This window comes from Symphalangus syndactylus, chromosome 15 (assembly GCF_028878055.3).
Source record: "Symphalangus syndactylus isolate Jambi chromosome 15, NHGRI_mSymSyn1-v2.1_pri, whole genome shotgun sequence".
In the NCBI taxonomy this organism is placed as follows: Eukaryota; Metazoa; Chordata; class Mammalia; order Primates; family Hylobatidae; genus Symphalangus; species Symphalangus syndactylus.
Window position 1 is genome coordinate 14727647 of NC_072437.2, and position 21053 is coordinate 14748699.

General features: G+C 38.7%; 1 long non-coding RNA gene across 1 annotated transcript; it reads left to right on the forward strand.

Annotated features, from left to right (window-relative positions):
* The first annotated feature begins 1753 nt into the window (after nt 1-1753).
* LOC134732535 (uncharacterized) lies at nt 1754-15177 on the forward strand. Its single transcript, XR_010115848.1, has 2 exons — nt 1754-1884; nt 14668-15177. It is a non-coding gene; the product is annotated as an uncharacterized lncRNA (long non-coding RNA).
* Nucleotides 15178-21053: the final 5876 nt, after the last annotated feature.

Sequence of the window (21053 nt, forward strand, 5' to 3'; positions counted from 1 at the left end):
TAATTCCAGCACTTTGGGAGGCCGAGGTGGGCGAATCACCTGAGGTCAGGAGTTCAAGACCAGCCTGGTCCAACATGGTGAAACCCCATCTCAATTAAAAATACAAAAATTAGCCGAGCATGGTGGTGGGTGCCTGTAATCCCAGCTACTTGGGAGGCTGAGGCAGGAGAATCTCTTGAACCTGGGAAGTAGAGGTTGCATTGAGCCAAGATCGTGTCACTACACTCCAGGCTGGGTGACAGAGTGAGACTCCATCTAAAGAAAAAAAAAAAGATTTCAATTTTCTCCATAAGGTAAGTGGAAATGGGATCTGCTGACCTCCTGAGTGTGTAGGAGTGGCGGTGGAGAATGGGATACCCAAAAGCGGAGGAGCTCATGGAGAACAAGAACTGTGAGGACTGGAAGAGAAAGCATGCTGGGGGTAGGATTGCAGAATAGAGCTCAAACTTCCAGGTCAATGATGAGGGTTCAGCAGGACTTGGACACTGGGCATTTGCAGTTACTCCATGTCTCAATATTGTCTGTATAGTGAACAGATGCTTTGAATGTGGGAGGCTAGAATAAATGCATTTTTATAAAGATTTTTGATTAAGGCATTAGTAAATAGCTTCAGTAGATTTGTTTACTTCTTTCTACTGCAAAGATATCCCAAGGTTTATAGCCTTCATCCTCAGTTACTTTCTTAATAGTTACCATGAATATATGTAAGGCCATCCATAATTTCACACAGATGCTTATCATCTCAAGGCAAGCCTTGTTAGACAGGCATAAGTTCATAATAAATTACCTGATCCAGATAAGGCTTTTTTTGTTTCCCCAATTACACTCATTAACCACAAATTAAGATTAATTACATAGATTATTAGCTACCATCAATGGTATGAATGACCATGTTAAGGGAATTTCCCAAGTGCAATAGCAGAGTACTATCATACCTTGAGTATGGATAGTCAATATTTTGTAAAGCTATAAATACGGGAATCTGTAAAGAATATGTTCTGTATGTGGAATCCATACCAAATCTGTTCAAAATGCCTATGTTAAATGTAATTAGTATATTCTAATTTATAATCTACCACATAAACTCACTAAAAGAAAACCACAAGCAGCTCACCATTAAAAAAAAACCTGTTAAATTGATGGAAATCTGGTACTTATTTGATAGAAATTATGCAGTGTGCTTCATTATTATACACAAATTCTTCTCACTACAGTATCGTTTCTGTTAAAAGCTGCATGTGTCACTCATACAGGATACTTACAGAGCGTTTTTAAAGCAGTACATAAATACATGAATTATTTCCAAACATGAGTTAAATTGCAAGTCACAATTTAGTTAAGTAGATTAGGGAATAGAAATAAGTGATTTATTTTAATAACCAAAATAACGAGCTTAAAGCAGGTGAAAGGCATAGAGCAGACAAAGGCTAAATTTTATGGAGCATTTGCACATTTGCAAGATTTCATTAAATTTTCTCAACACAATTTTCCTCTTCTAGTAATATGGGAGACTAGATATTCTAACTGGCCTTTCTACTAATTAAAAACACCTAAAAAGTCTTGGGAAATTTGTTTTATAAATGAATCAATGCACCAGAAAGAAAGTAAGAATTCTCATTTGAAAACTAAATAGAGAAATAAACCTTGAGAGGAAAGAAGAATTCTGAAACAGGTTTGAATTTGAGGATATCACCCAAAAATGTTGACTTGCAAATTTGTTTGCACAGCCTCTCAGAGTGCAGGAAACAGGAGGACATCCAGGTCCCTAAAAAGATGTGAGTTGATCATAAGTACTCGTGATGAGCTGGAATGATGAGAAGGCTACACTCTTAGCATAGCTGTGAGCCAAAACTAAAGACAACTCATTTCTCCAGCTGATACAAGGTAAATTGTTGATAAACTTGACCCTGAATGGAAGGTAAACACGTAAATACACAGAGATGCAAACATACACACAAACCTCCCATCAACCCTTTAAGAAGAAAAAAAGGAAAAAGCTAGACCTCCCTCAAATTTACACTTATGCATGGTAGATACAGATATAGACATGGATATATATCAAAACAAACCCAGAGTTTATTTTATAGGCAATTTACATGTGGCAAAAAGAATACAAATCTTTTTGGAGAATTTCACCTTCATTACTAAACTCATCTCTAGAGAATGTTACTAGAAAAATGAGCACTCACTAGCAGATTTCACTAAAGAATCAAGAAAGAAAGAACCATGAGGAAGAACTTACAAACACAAGAGGCATCAGAAAGAAGGCTGTTTAGTAAGAACCCGTAGGAATGTAATCACACATGGAATATAAAATCTATATTTAATATCTTTAAAGAAATGAAAGACTAGTTTTAAAATATAATCATGGAAAAGGAAAACATAAGAATAAACAAGATGATTTTTAAAAGAAGAACCAAGTAGAACTTTCAGATATAAAAGAACCAGTGGTCCTGGGTATGACCACAGCGAGGACAGAGCTGAGAGCCTTAGTGAACTGGGGGACCTGAATAAATCACCTGGAAGGCAGTGCAGACAACCAAGGAAGTAAGTGCAATGAAGGACAACCTAGCACAGGTGGAGGAAAGAATGTGAAGGATGAACATATCTCTCACTGGAGCGCTGAAAACAGAAGTGGTAGGAAAATATAAAGATTATAACTGAGGATTATTGACGACTGATGAATGATGACAATTAATACATTCATGAAAACATAAACATGCCTCCTTATACCCTTCCCTTTGGAGTTCAGGCATGCAACTGACCAGCATTAATATTAAAATAGAGATCATAAGACTGACAACACAGACTTTTTGTAACAAGAAGATACGAAATTCTAACCTGAGTCTGGTATAGCATCACATGACAGATAGCAGCAGGCTTTGAAGGAAACCAAGGTATGTATAATATACCAAATGTATTTCTTTGACATATTTTGAAATGACCCTGCAAAGCTGTTTTTTGTAGAAGAAATTTGCATCCTGTAAATAATCTCCTTCCCTTACTAGATATTTTCTAGAGTCTGACATCTTTTAAGGTATGATAGGAAATATATACGATCTATTCTCCCTGAAGCCTGCTACCTGGAGACGTCATCTACATAACAAGAACCTTGGTTTCCAGAATCCCCCTTATCTTAACTCAATCGTTTCTTTCTTTTCTTTTCTTTTTTGAATTTCAGGTCAAGTTTATTTTTTATTTATATTTTTTTATTTCAATAGGTTTTTGGGGAACAGGTGGTGTTTGGTTACACGAATAAGTTCTTTAGAGGTGATTTCTGAGATTTTGGTACACCTATCACCCGAGCAGTATACACTGTGCCCAATGTGTAGTCTTTTATCTCTCGCCACTCCCTATTCTTTCCCCCGAGTCCCCAAAGTCCAATGTATCATTCTTATGCTTTTGCATCCTGATAGCTTAGCTCTGACACATGACTGAGAACATATGATGTTTGTTTGGTTTTCTATGACTGAATTACTTCACTTAGAATAATAGTCTCAAATTCCATCCAAGTTGTTGCGAATGCCATTATTTCATTCCTTTTTATGGCTGAGCAGTATATATACTGCAAATATATATATACCAAATATATATACTATATATATGTATATAAATATATAGTATATAAATATATATAGTACATATATACTATATATACATAGATATACACACATACATATATATATACACACACACACCACATTTTCTTTATCCACTTGTTCATTGATGGGCATTTGGACTGGTTCCATATTTTTGCAATTGTGCATTGTGCTGCTAGAAAGATGCATGTGCAAGTATCTTTTTTGTACAATGACTTATTTTCCTCTTGGTAGTTACCTAGTAGTGGGATTGCTGCATCAAATAGTAGTTCTACTTTTAGTTGTGTGAGGAATCTCCATAATGGTTGTACTAGTTTACATTCCCACCAACACTGTTCCCTTTTCACTGCATCCACACCAACATCTATTATATTTCAATTTTTTGGTTATGGCCATTCTTGCAGGAGTGAGGTGGTATCACATTGTGGGTTTGATTTACAGCTCCCTGATAATTAGATGTTGAGCATTTTTCCATATGCTTGTGGGCCATTTGTATATTTTCTTTAGAGAATTGTCTATTCATGTCCTTAATCCACTTTTTGGTGGGATTGTTTATTTGTTTCTTGCTGATTTGTTTGAGTTCTTTGTAGATTCTGGATATTAGTCATTTGTCAGATGTATAGATTGTGAAGATTTTCTCCCACTTTGTGGGTTGTCTGTTAAATCTGCTGATTATTTCTTTTGCTGTGCAGAATCTTCCTAGTTTAATTAAGTCCCCTCTATTTATCTTTGTTTTTGTTGCATTTACTTTTGGGTTGTTGGTCATGAAGTCTTTGCCTAAGCCAATGTCTAAAAGGGTTTTCCTGATGTTATCCCCTCGAATCTTCATGGTTTCAGGTCTTAGATTTAAGTCTTTGATCTACCTTGAGTTATTTTTTGTATAAGGTGAGAGATGAAGATCCATTTATTTTTGTACTTGTGGCTTGTCAATTATCCCAGCACTATTTGTTGAATAGGGTATCCTTTCCCAATTTATGTTTTTGTTTGCTTTGTCAAAGATCAGTTGGCTGTAAGTATTTGACTGTATTTCTAGGTTCTCTATTCTGTTCCATTGGTCTATGTGCCTACTTTTATACCAGTACCATGCTGTTTTGGTGACTGTGGCCTTATAATATAGTTTGAAGTTGGGTAATATGATGCCTCCAGATTTGTTCTTTTTTCTTAGTCTTGCTTTGGCTACATGGGCTCTTGTTTGGTTTCATATGAATTTTAGGATTTTTTTTCTCGTTCTGTGAAGAATGATAGTGGTATTTTGATGGGAATTGCATTGAATTTATAGGTTGCTTTTGGCAGTATGGTCATTTTCACATACAGATTCTATCCGTCAATGAGCATGGGATATGTTTCCATTTGTTTGTGTCATCTATGATTTCTTTATACTGACTTAAAACTCTTCAGGCAGAGTTTGACCCTTTCAATGAATTGCCAATCAGGAAAGTCTTGAATCCACCCATGACCTGAGACTCTTCCCTTTCCCCTCCAGAAGATGTTTGGAATGTCTCACCTTTCCAGGATGAACCAATGTATACCTTCCATGTATTGATTTATGCTTTTTCCTGTCACTTCTGTCTCCCTAAAATATATAAAACCAAGCTGTAACCCAGCCACCTTGGGCACAGCGTCTCAGGACTTTCTGAGGCTGCCTCATGGGCCATGGTCCTTAACCTTGGCAAAATAAACCTCTAAATTGATTGAGCTGTGTCACAGATACTGTTTTGGGTACAAGTGAGATAAAAAGGAGCCAAATTGCTTATATGCTATCACAAATTTGGAATATATATATATATATACATATATATATATATATATCCCAGATATATATATCAGATATATAGATCTGTTTAATCTCAAGCTGTCTGAGGCTAAAGAGAAAAAAAAAGTATGGGTTGATTCAGTATGGGTTGACTGAAGAAAAACAGGAAAACCAACAAGGACAATGGGATATCCTGAGGCATGCCTCTTTACCTTTCCTTGTCTTTATCTGACACTGAAAGGAGAGCTGTTAGTGGAGAAAACTTTAGGAATCAGTACCTCATCTCCTGTCATCTGCTCCTATGTTGAGAGTGAAAACTGTTCATTAGCCATATAGTCAGCCTCATGAGGTCAGAACAGGGAAAAGTAGGACTCTGGAATCCAAATAGGAGATGTGACACACAAGTCATTCCATTGGATTTAATCATCTCTAAGCTAGAGATGAAATATAAATATAATAAGTTAAAATTAAAAAGAATGAAGAGGTAAATTACATAAACTCTAATGAAGGAAAATTTTATTGTTATATTTAATATATTTCTATATTTAAGTTAGACAAAATGAAACTTAAGGCAAAAATTAATATTAATAAAGATGTATACTACATAATAGACTTCATAAAAAATGAGATAAACCAAGATAAAAAACATAAATTTAAGCCTATATCTACCTTATTATATAGCTTCAAAATGTAGAAGGCTGAATTTGACAAAATTAATGACTATATTGAGAAAATTTTAACATATTTCTTTTGGTAATTTAAACATCAAAAATATAATGATTAAAGTTATAGCATAACAATTAGCAGATTGTATTAGCAGGTGTATTAGTATTCATAAATTAATACCTGAGGTTTGGTAATTTATAATGAAAACGGGTTTGTTTGACTCACAATTCTGCAGGCTACAAAAGAAGCATGGTGTCAACATCTGATTCTGATCTTCCACTCATCTGTCTTCCACTCATAATGGAAGGAGAAGCCAGCATGTCATATGGTGAGAGAGGAAGCAAAAGAGAAAGAAGGGGGAGTTATGATGTTTTATTAAACAGCCAGCTCTCACATGAACTAAGAGGGGGAGAACCACTTGTCACAGCCATTACCACGGGAAGGGCAACAAGCTATTCATGAGGAATCCATCCCATGATCCAAATACCTCCCCTTAGGCTCCACTTCCAATATTGGGGGTCACATTTCAACGTGAAATTTGGAGTTTGGAAACACGAAGTTTGGAAATATCCAAACTATATAAGCAGGATTATATACATATAATAAAGTTCAATGTATTTTTCAAGGCATTCATTTTATTTATATAAATAGGTGGGTACATCCTTAACCTTCGCAAAATAAACTTTCTAAATTGATTGAGGCTTGTCTCAGATACTTTCTGGATTACAAATTACCTTTTGTTCTAGACCAGCCACAAGAGTGACCATACAAAATGGAGTGTGCCACTTACTCAGCTAGAAACGCTCCTTAGCTTTTCCTCCCGTTGGGAATGAAAGTCAATATTCTTACCTTGACCTGCCAGGCCCTGGACTTCAGAAAAGAACAGCATGTTTTGACCTAAAATTACCTCTGAATGGTCTTTGAGTGTAAGATGGAAAAGACATGGAGTGGCGCCAGCATCCGAGATGAGGCTGAAAATGAAAACTAGGGGTGCTTTCTAAAATAAGGGATGCCTTAAAACTCGTGTTGAAGTTTGTCTTCCTGGAATAGGAAGTGGGTGGAATATTTTAATTAGGGAGGTGATGTGATTGAATTTGTTTATAAAGTTATTTTTGGTTAAATGTAATAGAGAAGGAATTTGATATAGTGGGTAATAATGGAGAGGAAACAATTTTAGGAATATTAAAATATCCCAGGCTTGAATGAAGGTAGAGATGGAGAAATGTGTAAAGACTGAAGAGGCTGTTGAGAGTTAGATCGAAAAGACAAGTGGACAGATTAGTGTTGGGATAAGAAAGGAAGAAAGGAGTCATTGATGAGGCCATGTTTCAGAAGGTTGAGGGGTGGAGGCTGGTGCCATTCATTGAAACCAGAGCATCTGAAAGATAGATATGCGTGCTTGGGTGCAGTGGTTCACATGTCAAATGTCCTACAAAACATAAAAGTGAAAGGAGGAGACAAATATAATAAAAAATATATATTCTTAATGTCAAAACTAAAATGTAAATATTTTGGAGACTTTTATATATATTGGGATGCTATTCTCATGCTTTTTTTCTGGAAAAAATAATACAAAACAAAAATTATTTCACGAGTTCTCAATTTTTGTCCTGTTTTTATCAGATAAATGCAAATAACTTTCATATCTTTCTTCTCTTGCAGGTTCCCATGTCTTCCAAATTTATTTCACATCATTATCTTACTTTTCCTCAAGGCCATTTTTTCTCTTGACTACAACAATGCAGATTTCGATTCTGCCATTGAATTCCTAGACATATTCGTCATCCCCATTTTCATCTCCCACCACCCTGCCGTTTTTCTTCATGTTAATTGTTTTCCTGACTCACAGAAATCACCTTTTCCTGCATACATTTTTAGGATGTCAGACTTTATTCTAATGATTTCTCCTAGTTGCCCCCAAAATTGTATTCTATGGTGTGTTTCTAAAGGTGAATTTTCAAGATGATATTTCACATCTATATTTTCACAAACTTTTCTTCTGTGAATGTTATTGTCAGCTGTCAGGGTATGAGATGGTTGTTGATACTACATTCTTTCCATGCTGTTGCCTGAATCGGTTTAAGACAAAGTCATTACTAGGCTGTAAACTGTTGCTTTGCAAAATTGAGCAGCATATATTTAACCACTCATATTTTTTAGCTCTCCAACACTTTGAGTCGATGGAGTATACAAACACCTGTAATTTCCAGTGAGCACAGCTCCCAGGCTCTCTCTCTCTCTCTCTTTTTTTTTTTTTTTTTTTTTTTTTGCCTCAGCCCGTGGGGCTTTATTTATGGGATTTGCACCTTCACCTTCTGCATGCAGTGTGCCATAGCTAGTTCCCCTTACATTTTTGTCATGATTTTGGTAGAGGCAATGATTTGCTGGTTGTAGAAAAAAGGGCAGTAATATAGGATTACAAAAGTATTGCTAAGAAATTCCAACAAGCTACTTGCAGTTTATGTATGATTGCTCACAGTTTTAGGATGGTGCAACCCTTAATTTCTGAGCCAGCAGGTGAAAGATGAGAGAAGAATAAGAGATCTTTCTATAGATCTTCAGGCAGACAGGCTTGTTGGATTCCTAATATTTCAGTGGGATATTGGGATGGGGTAGAGGCAACATATTGTTTAAATAAGTAGATAGTTTTTTTACAATAACGAATTGTGTCTCTAAGATATATTTTTACCAGAATGATACTATGTAGGAATATGTGTAAACCCCTGGACTTTGATCTCAAGCAAAACCTTTTCCCTGTTATCCCTCCCTCTTAAGTGCATGAGTTTGGTAAAGTACTACAGAAATTTGTTCTCTCACGGTTCTGGAAATTAGAAGTCTGGAGTCAATGTGTTGGTGGGGTTGGTTCCCTCTGGAGAATCTGTTCTGTGCTCCTGCCTTAGCTTTAGGGCATTGCCGGCAACCCTTGACTTGTGGATGCATCGCTTCAATCTCTGCCTGGACAAGGTGTTGCCCACTGTGTCTGTCCAGTGTCTTCGTCCCGTGTCTGCTTTTTCTTCTAATAAGGACATCAGCTATATGCACTCACCCTAATTAAGTACGATCTCATTATAACTTGATTGTATCTGCAAACACCCCATTTTCAAATAAGGTCATGTTCCTAGGGTTAGGTTTTTGTTTTTTTTTTTTTTTGGTGGAGGGAGAAAGGAAGGAAGTGGGCACAATTCAATTCATAACACCAACTAAATATAAATGCCACTGTGGTAAGATCAGCTTGACCATGTAGATTTTTAAATGGTGGTTTTCTTTGTTTCTATTGCATTTTTTGCTCATCTTATCAGAAAATTTAATAACTTTAGATAATGAATATGAAAGACTAAATCATTAAAAATTTAAAGTGAAGGCCAGGCGCGGTGGCTCACACCTGTATTCACAGCACCTTAGGAGGCCGAGGCAGGCGGATCACCTGAGATCAGGAGTTTGAGACCAGCCTGGCCACCACGACGAAACTCTGTCTCTACTAAAAATACAAAATTAGTCGGGTGTGGTGGTGGGCACCTGTAATACCAGCTACTCAGGAGGCTGAGGCAGGAGAATCACTTGAACCTGGGAGGTGGAGGTTGCAGTGAGCCGAGATCATGCCACTGCACTTCAGCCTGGACAACAAAGCAAGACTCTGTGTCAAAAAATAAAAATAAAAATAAAAAAGTAAAAAAATAAAGTGAATCCCACAGATTTGCTTATATTCTTTATAACTAGATTAAGTGTCTACAACAGGACTCTTTTTGAGTAACTTTATGGGGAAATACAACAGGTGCCAACCACTCCACATTCCAAAGGGAGGCACAGACTTGCTTTGCAGGACTTGCAAAGAGGTGTCCAAAATGTTTTCCTGGCCTTAGGCTCAGCATCCTCCTGAAAGTTATGAAGGAAAAGCTGTTGTCTCCCCTTGGAGAGACTGGATGGCTGCTGAGTGCTCATCTTCTTCCCTTTGCCTGACAGACAACTTGATGTGCATCCCTGGACTTACAGGGACAAATAAGTGTCTGATTTATTCCAGAAAATATTTAAAGGATGAGAGGCTTGCAAAGAGGCCCAGAGCAAAACCCAGAGCAAAAACAAAGAAGGCTATAGCCTGGAAATAATTTTATTCCCCTGATAGCAGGCCAGATTGCATCTTTCTTATCACTCTCTGGTGAGCATTGTGAGACAGAGCTTAGCCTGGGATTATCTTAGATCTTGTCAAAGAAGGCCCTGGCCAATGAGGCGATCTCTGCAGGAAGCAGCTGGAAGTGCATCATCCCAGATCCCAGGTTGAGAGACCAGCCTCAGGAGAACAGCTGAGGTTGAGGGATTCATTCTACCTGGGAAAACTGCACATGACAGATAACCATTTGTGGGCAGGGATCTCAAAGAATCCCCAAGTATGCCCCGAAGAATTCAGCACCCAACCTCCTATTACTTTCAAAGGAATCAAACAACGGTTTCCAAGGGGGCATGCCAATAACTTTACTAGTGCCATGCTCTCCCTTTCTCTGTAACACCTCTCACTTCAGTCCTCTGTGAGTCATAGTGTTTCGAGGGTGTGTGATGAAGCGATGGAAGACTCAGGCCTGGAAATAGGAAGAAAGTTCACTGCAAGTGGCCTGCTCATTAAAGTGGGCCCAAACTTGTGAAGAGAACTTGGATCAAAGGGTGGCATCTTGATTCTTATGGAGTATACAGAATTGCAACTAATGAAGGAGACAATTCTTGAGAGGAAAGGTGATTACAGGACATTTTGTTACCTGGGAGTGAACAGATACATTATGAGAACTGCTCTGTATTTCATTAAGTAACAGGGGTTTGCCCCTCAAAGTGGGGGTGGTTTTAAGTAGGCAGTCTGTGGGGGGAGGTAAGAAAGTCGATTTCTGATTTTATCTTTGCTCATTTTCCAGGTTACATAAATATTAAGAAGATTATTAATTTACTTTAATAAAGAAGCTTATAAATAGTCCAATATTAAAAGTTGATTAAATGATACTTGTGGAAATACATTAATTTTACTGAATGCCCTCTAGCCTTACTATAAAAAGAATGCTTTGCAAATAATGAAAGCTAAATAAAAATAAGCCAGCTCCAGCCACTTTAAGTGACAGAACACACTCTGAAACTTGGGGATGGGGATAGGGCAGGAAATGAAGAAATTAAAGGCAAGGGCATCTCACTGAGGTATATCAAATCCTATTAGACCAGGTCATTTCCTTGGCTGGAAACTGGACAGGGCTCCTATTGTCCTGTCTACTTTGGCTGAAATCTTTTATTTATCCTCCATGTTTGTTTCATTTGCAGGTAATTCTATTCCTGTTTCTACATTTGCCATGCTGGATCAGTTTTTTCACTGATTTTATTTTTAAGTTACTATGATGTTCGTACTAAATATATAAATGTTTATTATTGGGTTTTAGCTGTTTCTATAATAAAGAGTTGTAGTTATTGTAAGTTGCATCGCACTAAGCTTTAAAAATGTACTTCTCCACTGTAAACAAGTATGTTCCATTGAAATTTGATTGCACACAAAGCTTGACATGAGGTTTATTCTCTTTGTGAAATAAACCATTCAATCTGGAATGCATCCACATTCATCTGAAACTTGAAGGAAATAAGTCATCTTTCACTTATGTTTTAATATGCCATATTTCTATTAAATTAATGGAAGGTTAGACCTAAAGCTCAATTATTGGACACTTATTATTAATGATTCTTTGCACATAGAGTGCGTGGATAGCTCACAAGAAAATTTCACCAAAGTCAGCTTATATATTTCTCATAATAATCCTAAGAGGTAGGATTGATAGACATTAGCATTCTGACATCAGAATTGGAGACAGATTCTTCTGTCTCATTTAAGGGATTTGCCCCCAAATTAATCAGTCCATGGTAAAGCCAGCTCTATAAGATTACTCTTTTTTTTTTTTTTGGACGGAGTCTCACTCTGTTGCCCAGGCTGGAGTGCAGTGGCACAATCTCGGCTCACTGCAAGCTCCGCCTCCCAGGTTCACGCCATTCTCCTGCCTCAGCCTCCTGAGTAGCTGGGACTACAGGCGCCCGCCACCGCGCCCGGCTAATTCTTTTGTATTTTTAGTAGAGACGGGGTTTCACTGTGGTCTCGATCTCCTGACCTCGTGATCCGCCCTCCTCGGCCTCCCAAAGTGCTGGGATTACAGGCTTGAGCCACCGCGCCCGGCCAAGATTACTCTTAAGAATATTCAAAAGGTCCCGGGCACAGTGGCTCATGCCTGTAATCCCAGCACTTTGGGAGGCCGAGACAGGTGGATCATCTGAGGTCAGGAGTTCAAGACCAGCCTAGCCAAAATGGAGAAACCTTGTCTGTACTAAAAATACAAAAAAAAAAAAAAAAATAGCTAGGAATTGTGGTGGGTGCCTGTAATTCCAGCTACTAGGGAGGCTGAGGCAGGAGAATTGCTTTAACCCGGGAGGTGGAGGTTGCAGCAAGCCAGCATTGCGCCACAGCACTCCAGCCTGGGTGACAGAGTGAGACTCTGTATCAAAACAAAAACAAACAAAAAAGAATATTCAAAAGGTGCATGGGACAAGGAGAGGTCATTTCACATCCACTTGAGGAACACAGGTCACTCCAGATCACATTTCTCCTAGATGGCCAGGGGCCCCTGCTCCCCTCCTTTTAGTTCTAGGGACTTGATTCCTGAAGAGGGGTCATGCTCCAACATCTAGTTTAGAGTTTTTCTACTACACTACCTGGTCTCTTATTTTAATTTGTTTCTCTGATTTTTTTTTTTTTTTTTTTTAATCTCCTGGATCACAATATAATTGTTTGAATTTTTGTTGTTGTGTATACAAGGGCTCCCAGAAAATGTGTAATAAACGTGGTTGGTGGGAAAATCTTGCTAACAGAATCCAATAGATTAATAACTAAGAAAATAAGGCACACACAACAAAAGGTTGTGCATGGCTGCAACTTCAAGAGTGGGAATTGATTAGAGTGGTAGAATAAATACATGTGCATGTGTTCTGAATTGATTAGACATATAAAAAGATATCTAGATTCTTTGAAAAATTAAAAAGAAACTTTTTTTTTCTAAGCAAGAAATATGAAGTTCCAGTATAAACTTACCAAACAACAGAGAAGTGATAAAGTGCTAGCATAAAAAATTAGCATCATGATTATTCTTTATTGTTTACACAGTGGCTCATGCCTGTAATCCCAGCACTTTGGGAGGCCGAGACAGGTGGATCATCTGAGGTCAGGAGTTCAAGACCAGCCTAGCCAAAATGCAGAAACCTTGTCTGTACTAAAAATACAAAAAAAAAAAAATTAGCTAGGAATTGTGGTGGGTGCCTGTAATTCCAGCTACTAGGGAGGCTGAGGCAGGAGAATTGATCCATCAAGTCAAATGTTTGGTCAGAGCCGTTCTTTATTCAGTTATCAAAATTGTAGAGCTATTTGGATGAGTATAGAGACTTCTGCTTTATGATAAAAAAGATAATTGTAAATCAAAAAAGAGTTTAAAGGCTATACTAATTAAACAGCTAATTGGAATTTAGATTTGTTTCTCCAAACTTCTACTATTTCTGATTTTCTTTTCTGTTTGTGGAAGTTTTGGGAGGCAACATTTTATTCTGTGATTAGCTTCAAAGAGTTTCAGGCATGGGTTATAGGACTGGACCATGCATACTTGAAGTGTACTTCAAACCATAAGATTCTATGAGATTTTGTGGGCAACTACCTCTTATTAATAAAGAGAATTGCTGTTTAAACCCTATTTTAAAGTACTTACTTTTTGCTTTCTCAAATGTAAGGATGATGTACTATGGATTTGTAATATCATTACCTATGGAAACAAAAGATATAAAAATTTACTGTTCACTCACTTCTCCTTAATTTCCAAGAAACTTAATCTTGAATTTAAGCTTAAACTTACTTTAAACATTATCTTTATTGTTTTATTTTCTATGAAGAAAACAATCCAACCTATCTACTAGTATGCCACTTTAAAAATGTTAAAAGCCAGTGGATAACTGCAAAACAAGGGCTTTTAATTTTATATAAAATAATACAATAATTTATTCTATTGATAATTCCAAACTCTCAAATAATATCTTGCTTCAGTACTAAGGAAATGGACAAAGGAAGAAAAAACAGCTTTTCATGCCTTTCCTGAAACAATTGGAAGAAATTTTTGTCATGCTACAATTATTCTTTGATCATGAAAAATTCTTTTAAAGACATGATAGCCACAACCATTTTATCTTCTGACTTACTAAGCAGTCTGAGGGTGAATAGAGAGTTTTGATTCCAGTTTATGGTTATAATTACTAACTGCAAAAATCCTATTGCCTTTCATTAAGTAGTTAAAATATTTAATTGAGACTGCAGGGTGTCCACACACAGCATTGTACCATGCATAATTATCCCTACACATACAGGAACACTGAGGGTACTTGTAACAATAAAACAGATTATCAAAAAATTACATTTTTAATTTAAGTTTTGACTTTAATCTTCTCCGTGATTAAATACACATCTCTGCATTTTTTCTGCAAATGAGGACATTAAGCTAAATAAATAAACCATAAAGTGATGGAAAAAAAAAACTTTGCACTGTTAACATAAATGGATAAATCTTTAATATGCATTAACCATTGCACTATGTCTTTATTTTCGAACAGCTTGTATGAGAAAGAAGAACTGGTGCTGCAGGAAGTCAAATACCGCCAGCTTAGCGGGTCAGCATCCTCTCCTCCCACATAAGCAGAGATCGGAGCATGAGATAAAATACCTGGATGCCCTTTGCTCCAGCCTCGTGCTCCCACAACTTTGCTTCTGACAGAGTACTTATCTCTCTGACCACTGGGAAACTGCTAAAAAAGAGAAACTTGAAAAGGATTGGACCTTTCTGTGCAAATCTCTTTGAAAATTGCCACCTCCCAGGTTAGCTTTTAAGAGAAGCCCAATATATCAGGAACCTGAAAATAAAGGAAAATTTGCACACTGAAACATCACTTGCTAATAGTTCTATTATTGGAAATGGAAACATGGAATTCTAGAAAAAGAAATGTCATTATGGGGTTAGGAATTAACCACTTGCTACCTGTGTTAATGTGACGTGATTAAAAGAAGCTGCAGGAAGTTCCTGAAATTATTGAAACAAAAATAAAGTATTTCCCCCTGTAATCTAAGTAATGCAAGTGAAATTATTTAACATTCTTTTCAACTTTATATTTCAAAAGTGCTTTACAGTAACTTCTTATGTTATCCATCCCTCGTCTAACTGGAAGACAAGCATTTTTATTGTTTTAGTTACTATTTAGCTTTATGAACAGCATTCTTGCTTTGTTGTAATTACAAACATTTATTTCCGTAGGGATGGAAAGATTATGCTCTGCTCTCTCTGCCAGGTACCAATTGTCAATAGAAAATAGAGCCAAGTAGAGGAACTTTAGCTCTTCAATCAACACATCCAGTATTAAGAAAAAAAAATACATTGATATTTGAGACGTAAATTCAAATCTTTATCCAATACACAAGAATTGTAATTGTGGGAGATTAGGTTGGGAAACAATAAAAAGGTGTATAATTAGAGCGTCAGGATTTACACCCTTCACTGGAAGCTACGATATCAGGTATAACTCTGCAAAATTGTAGATGGTTTGCAAATAATCCTTGCTCACATTTAATGATCTATTACTATGTGCCAGGTATTCTGTCTGAAACAGCATGGGAAGAGGAATCAGAGACAGAATTGCCACCTATGTGGGATCTTGCTGGGGTGCAGAAATTTTATTTCTCACATTTTTGAAATGTAATACTTTGATTTGAATTTTACTCCTGCTTAAGGACACCAAGATGAAAGCGGATGGCACCCTGCCCCCCGCCCTGGTGTAGTTTGTTAAGAAATGATCTTAGTTCTATGAAAGTGGATTCTTAATTACAAACGTAAAGAACTATCACCGGCTAGTGAGAAAGGATTTTAATGAAAGGATGCTGGGAGTTCATTTATCTTCAGGGATTCTGCAGATGGGCAGAGAGACTAGAAAACCAAGAGCACGAACCAGGCACGATTCAAACTTCAGAACAGTGAGATACCAGAACAGCTTCTAGGGAACAACACCGGGCACGACCACCTGGAAGTTGCTGGTACTGGGTGCTTGATTGTCCCTATTTCCTGGCATTGCCAGCTTCAGAGGCAACTAATTAACAGAGCCAGGGGTGCATCTGGGGCTATCTTTATGGCGGCATCCACAGTGGGGGGTAGTGGGTTTTGATGCAGGAAATTACTGTGTTGTATCTTGGGTTTTCTCAATTTATCTAACAAATGTATGCATAGGCTCAGATGGAAGTAAGAAGTACTGTGTCCGGAATTGGTGGGTTCTTGATCTCACTGACTTCAAGAATGAAGCCGCGGACCCTCGCGGTGAGTGTTACAGCTCTTAAGGTGGCGCGTCTGGAGTTGTTCGTTCCTTCTGATGTTCAGATGTGTTCTGAGTTTCTTCCTTCTGGTGGGTTCGTGGTCTCGCTGACTCAGGAGTGAAGCTGCAGACCTTGGCGGTGAGTGTTACAGCTCTTAAGGCGGCGAATCTGGAGTTGTTGGTTCCTCCCGGTGGGCTCGTGGTCTCGCTGGCTTCAGGAGTGAAGCTGCAGACCTTTGCGGTGAGCGTTACAGCTCATAAAAGCAGTGTGGACCCAAAGAGTGAGCAATAGCAAGATTTATTGCAAAGAGCAAAAGAACAAAGCTTCCACAGTATGGAAAGGGACCCGACCGGGTTGCTGCTGCTAGCTCAGGCAGCCTGCTTTTATTCTCTTATCTGGCCCCACCCGCGTCCTGCTGATTGGTAGAGCCCAGTGGTCTGTTTTGACAGGGCGCTGATTGGTGTGTTCACACACCTTGAGCTAGATACAGAGTGCCGATTGGTGTGTTTACAATCGGTGAGCTAGACATAAAGATTCCCCACATCTCCACCAGAGCAGCTAGATACAGAGTGTCGATTGGTGCACTCGAGCTAGACACAGGGTGCTGATTGGCGTGTTTACAATCCCTGGGCTAGACAGAAAGCTTCCCCACATCTCCACCAGACTCAGGAGCCCAGCTGGCTTCACCCAGTGGATCCTACACCGGGGCTGCAGGCGGAGCTGCCTGCCAGTCCCGGGCCGTGCGCTCGCACTCCTCAGCCGTTGGGTGGTCGATGGGACTGGCCGCCTTGGAGCACGGGGCGGCGCTCGTCGGAGAGGCTTGGGCGGCACAGGAGCCCATGGAGGGGTGGGAGGCTCAGGCATGGTGGGCTGCAGGTCCCGAGCCCTGCCCCGCAGGAAGGCAGCCAAGGCCCGGCGAGAAATCCAGCGCAGCGCCAGTGGGCTGGCACTGCTGGGGGACCCAGTACACCCTCCGCGGCCACAGGCCCGGGTGCTAAGTCCCTTATTGCCCGGGGCCGGCAGGGCCGGCCAGGTGCTCTGAGTGCAGGCCCGCCGAGCCCACGCCCACCGGAACTCCAGCCGGCCCGGAACTCCAGCCGGCCCGGAACTCCAGCCGGCCGGAACGCCAGCCGGCCCGGAACGCCAGCCGGCCCGGAACTCCAGCCGGCCCACAAGCGCCACACGCAGCCCCGGCTCCCGCTTGCGCCTCTCCCTGCACACCTCCCCGCAAGCTGAGGGAGCCGGCTCCCGTCTTGGCCAGCCCAGAAAGGGGCCCCACAGTGCAGTGCTGGGCTGAAGGGCTCCCCAAGTGCCGCCAAAGTGGGAGCCCAGGCAGAGGAGGCACCGAGAGTGAGTGAGGGCTGTGAGGACTGCCAGCATGCTGTCACCTCTCAGTACCACATCTGAGAGCTGAAGAAGCACTGTAATCACCCATCCCAAAGGAGATGATTTCTCAGGAAAAGAAGTGAGTTTGGGAAATATATTAAATGTATTCTCCTGTCTCTTCCATATTCTTGGAAATTTGAGCCATCACTTATCTCTGATATGCCTTGCTTGAGAGGGGGTTTCTATACTATATTTGATGATGTGCATCTGATAATACAATATTCAAATGTGTGTTAACTGAGTCTCTAGAGGCAGGTCTCCTGAGAATTGTCAGTTGTGTTTATTTTCCAGTTAAGTCTACTTTCAGAGAGCCATTATTGAAAGAGAAAAGTTTCAACAGAATGATGATTATTTTTAATATTATTGTGGTAAGACCACTTAATATGAGATCTATCCTGTTAGCACATTTTTACACGCGCACTGTTGTGTTGTTAACTATAGGTGCAGTGTTGCACAGCAGACTTCAAGAGCTTATTCATCTTCCATAATAAAACTCTGTACCATTACTGTTGAACAGCAACTTGCCATTTCTCCCTCCCTTCACCTCTGCAACAGAATGATAAACCTGGAGAGCATTATGCTAAATAAAATAAGTCAGTTACCGAAGGACATATATTGCATGATTCCACTTATGTGAATTATCTAAAATAATAACGCTCATAGAAACAGACAGTGGGATTTTTACTGGGGAAAACATTTGCTCTTTAAAAAAAAAATTGAGAGAGATTTGCTTTAGTTGATCAAAATTATAAGCTACTGGAAACTCCCCAAGATGGCATATTGCTGAAGCCGTAGTGTGTGCACAGGTGTTGAATAGGCACTTCAGAGATAAGAAGAGTAAAGTGTGGTATGAAAAAGAGAAAAAGTGCTAGAATGCAGTCATTGCAACATTAAAATAAATGCTTTATCTTGGGGGAGATCCTCTGGCCAAACTATTTCAACTTGGAAAGATGTAGTAATATAAAAAGATTTCAATACAAGGAAATAAAGAAATTGCATCTGTGCTACTTCTCAAAAGAGTAAGAATTTAATTGATCAGGTTAATTATTATAAAATTAACTTTTACCATCTACATTAAAATTAGGAATTTTCTGAGAATTTGTATTCTTTTTGTCCTTTTAATAAAGGACTCAATATGTTTAACTCTGTTTTAAACAGGAACGGCTGCCTATGTCTTGCAGTTTGAATGCAAGACCCTCAAATGCTCAGGAATTATCAAGTAAAGTTTATGTTAAGAAACTAGCATTCTGTTGAATCACTCAATAATGGTTATTATTTAGGATGAGCAAAAGTTAATCACAAAAACTTAGATTTAAAGATACTGCTTAAAATTATGGGTGAGAAATACCCTGAAATACAACCTTTATTTATTTTGGAACTCGTTTTAATGGAGAATAATCCTAGCACTCTATTTAGTAACAAGAAGAAGCCAATTTAAATATCATGCTGATTTAAATATAAATAGTATAAATAATAAAAGTGACAATTTATTGTTACTTTTCAGACTCTGCATAGCTATTTTTTTCTCTATTCTATTCTTATGAAATATTCAGGGAAGATATTATTACTTTCACTTTACAAATGGGACAACTGAGAACTCAATAAATTATATAATTTATCTCAAGACACAGAGCTGGTTCATGGTAGAGCTATCATCAGAAATCTCATGATTCTTAGAGTTATCCCTTTCCAATTCTGAAATCCTCTGGGAAGTGTTAGAATTTACACTCCTCACTAGGAACTACTATTGCAGTTGGAACTCTGAGGCTTTATTTGGGAGTTTTTCCTGATTATAGAAAATCTCTTGTAAAGAGAGGTTTTCATAAACAAAATAAGTCGGGGATAGTACCAGATAGCCTCTATATCCTCAGAGCTCCCAGCATCACACCTTTTATAAGAACAGTAAAGAAAAACAAAGTTCCTTCCCTCCTCCTGCCCTGTGTTATTTTTCCAAAAAAGAAACACACAAACAAACAAAAAAACCTAACTATACACTAAGTGTGAAAGTGATTGGAGTGGGGGAAGGCAAGCTGGGGCTGTACCAGGTCCAGGGTTGAAAAGAATTAGAGGATTATTACAGTTCTAGTTTGAAGACAAACACTTTTCAATGTATGTCAATGAACTTTGTTGAACAGCCACTATATACTAGTAACCCTCTTAGGTATGTTGTACACTTAAAACATGGAAACCAGTGTTTTCCAGATTTCTTATGAAACAGATAGAAGGTGACAATGCTGGCACAGCACACATGGACAGTGTGACGGAAGGAGACCAATTAGGGATGAGCGGGTCCATATTTCTACACACCTGCCACCAGCTGGATGGCTGTGCTGGACGTCTAAGCCCTGGATGCTTAGCTGTGTGTTCTGTGAACGGGCAGCATCAGCGTTCCCTGGGTGCTGGTTAGAAATACACCTCTCAGGCCCATCCAGACCTGCTGAATCAGAATCTGCTGTTTCCAAAATTCCCAAGTGATTCTCATGCACCTTAAAGCTTTAGAAACACTGTTCTAATTAGCGTTCTTAAAATATTGTTATGGGATACAGGTTTTAGTAAATTCTCAGGATATTCTACCATGTACTCAAGTTTGAGAAACAGGAGATTTAATAAATACTGATGTTTGGATCCCATCCATAGAGATTCTGTTTTGATTGGTGTAGGGTGTAATCTGGCATTAACATTTTTAAATTACCCCTGGTGAGTTTTCTGAATGGCAATGTTTGGGAACACCTGCTTTAAGTTAAGCCATGAGCTAATTATTCTTCACCATATTACAGATGTGGGAACTGAGAAGTTATAAGGAAATTCAATTTGTGAGTGATAGAGCCAGACTTAAGCTTAGACCCTTAACTCACTTCTTCTCAAAACTGGTCTGTGCTGTTTATTATTTTACAGGAGAGTTCTATATTGCTATGTTTAATACATTAGTATCATTTAAATATATTTTTTCCATAATATGCCTGTGATGGATAATACTGAGTGTCCACTTGATTGGATTGAAGGATGCAAAGTATTGATGCTGTCGTGTCTTTGAAGGTGTTGCCAAAGGAGATTTGAGTCAGTGGGCTGGAAAGGCAGACACACCCTTTATCTAGGTGGGCAGCACCTAAATCAGCTACCAGCTCTGCCAGGATATAAAGCAGGCAGAAAATCATGATGGTAAAGCAAACTAAATATGGCCTGAGAAGGACTCAGTACTTCCATAGTTGAGTCTTTGTGGATGAACTGTAACCTAGCTTAATAGTCAGACAAAATTTAA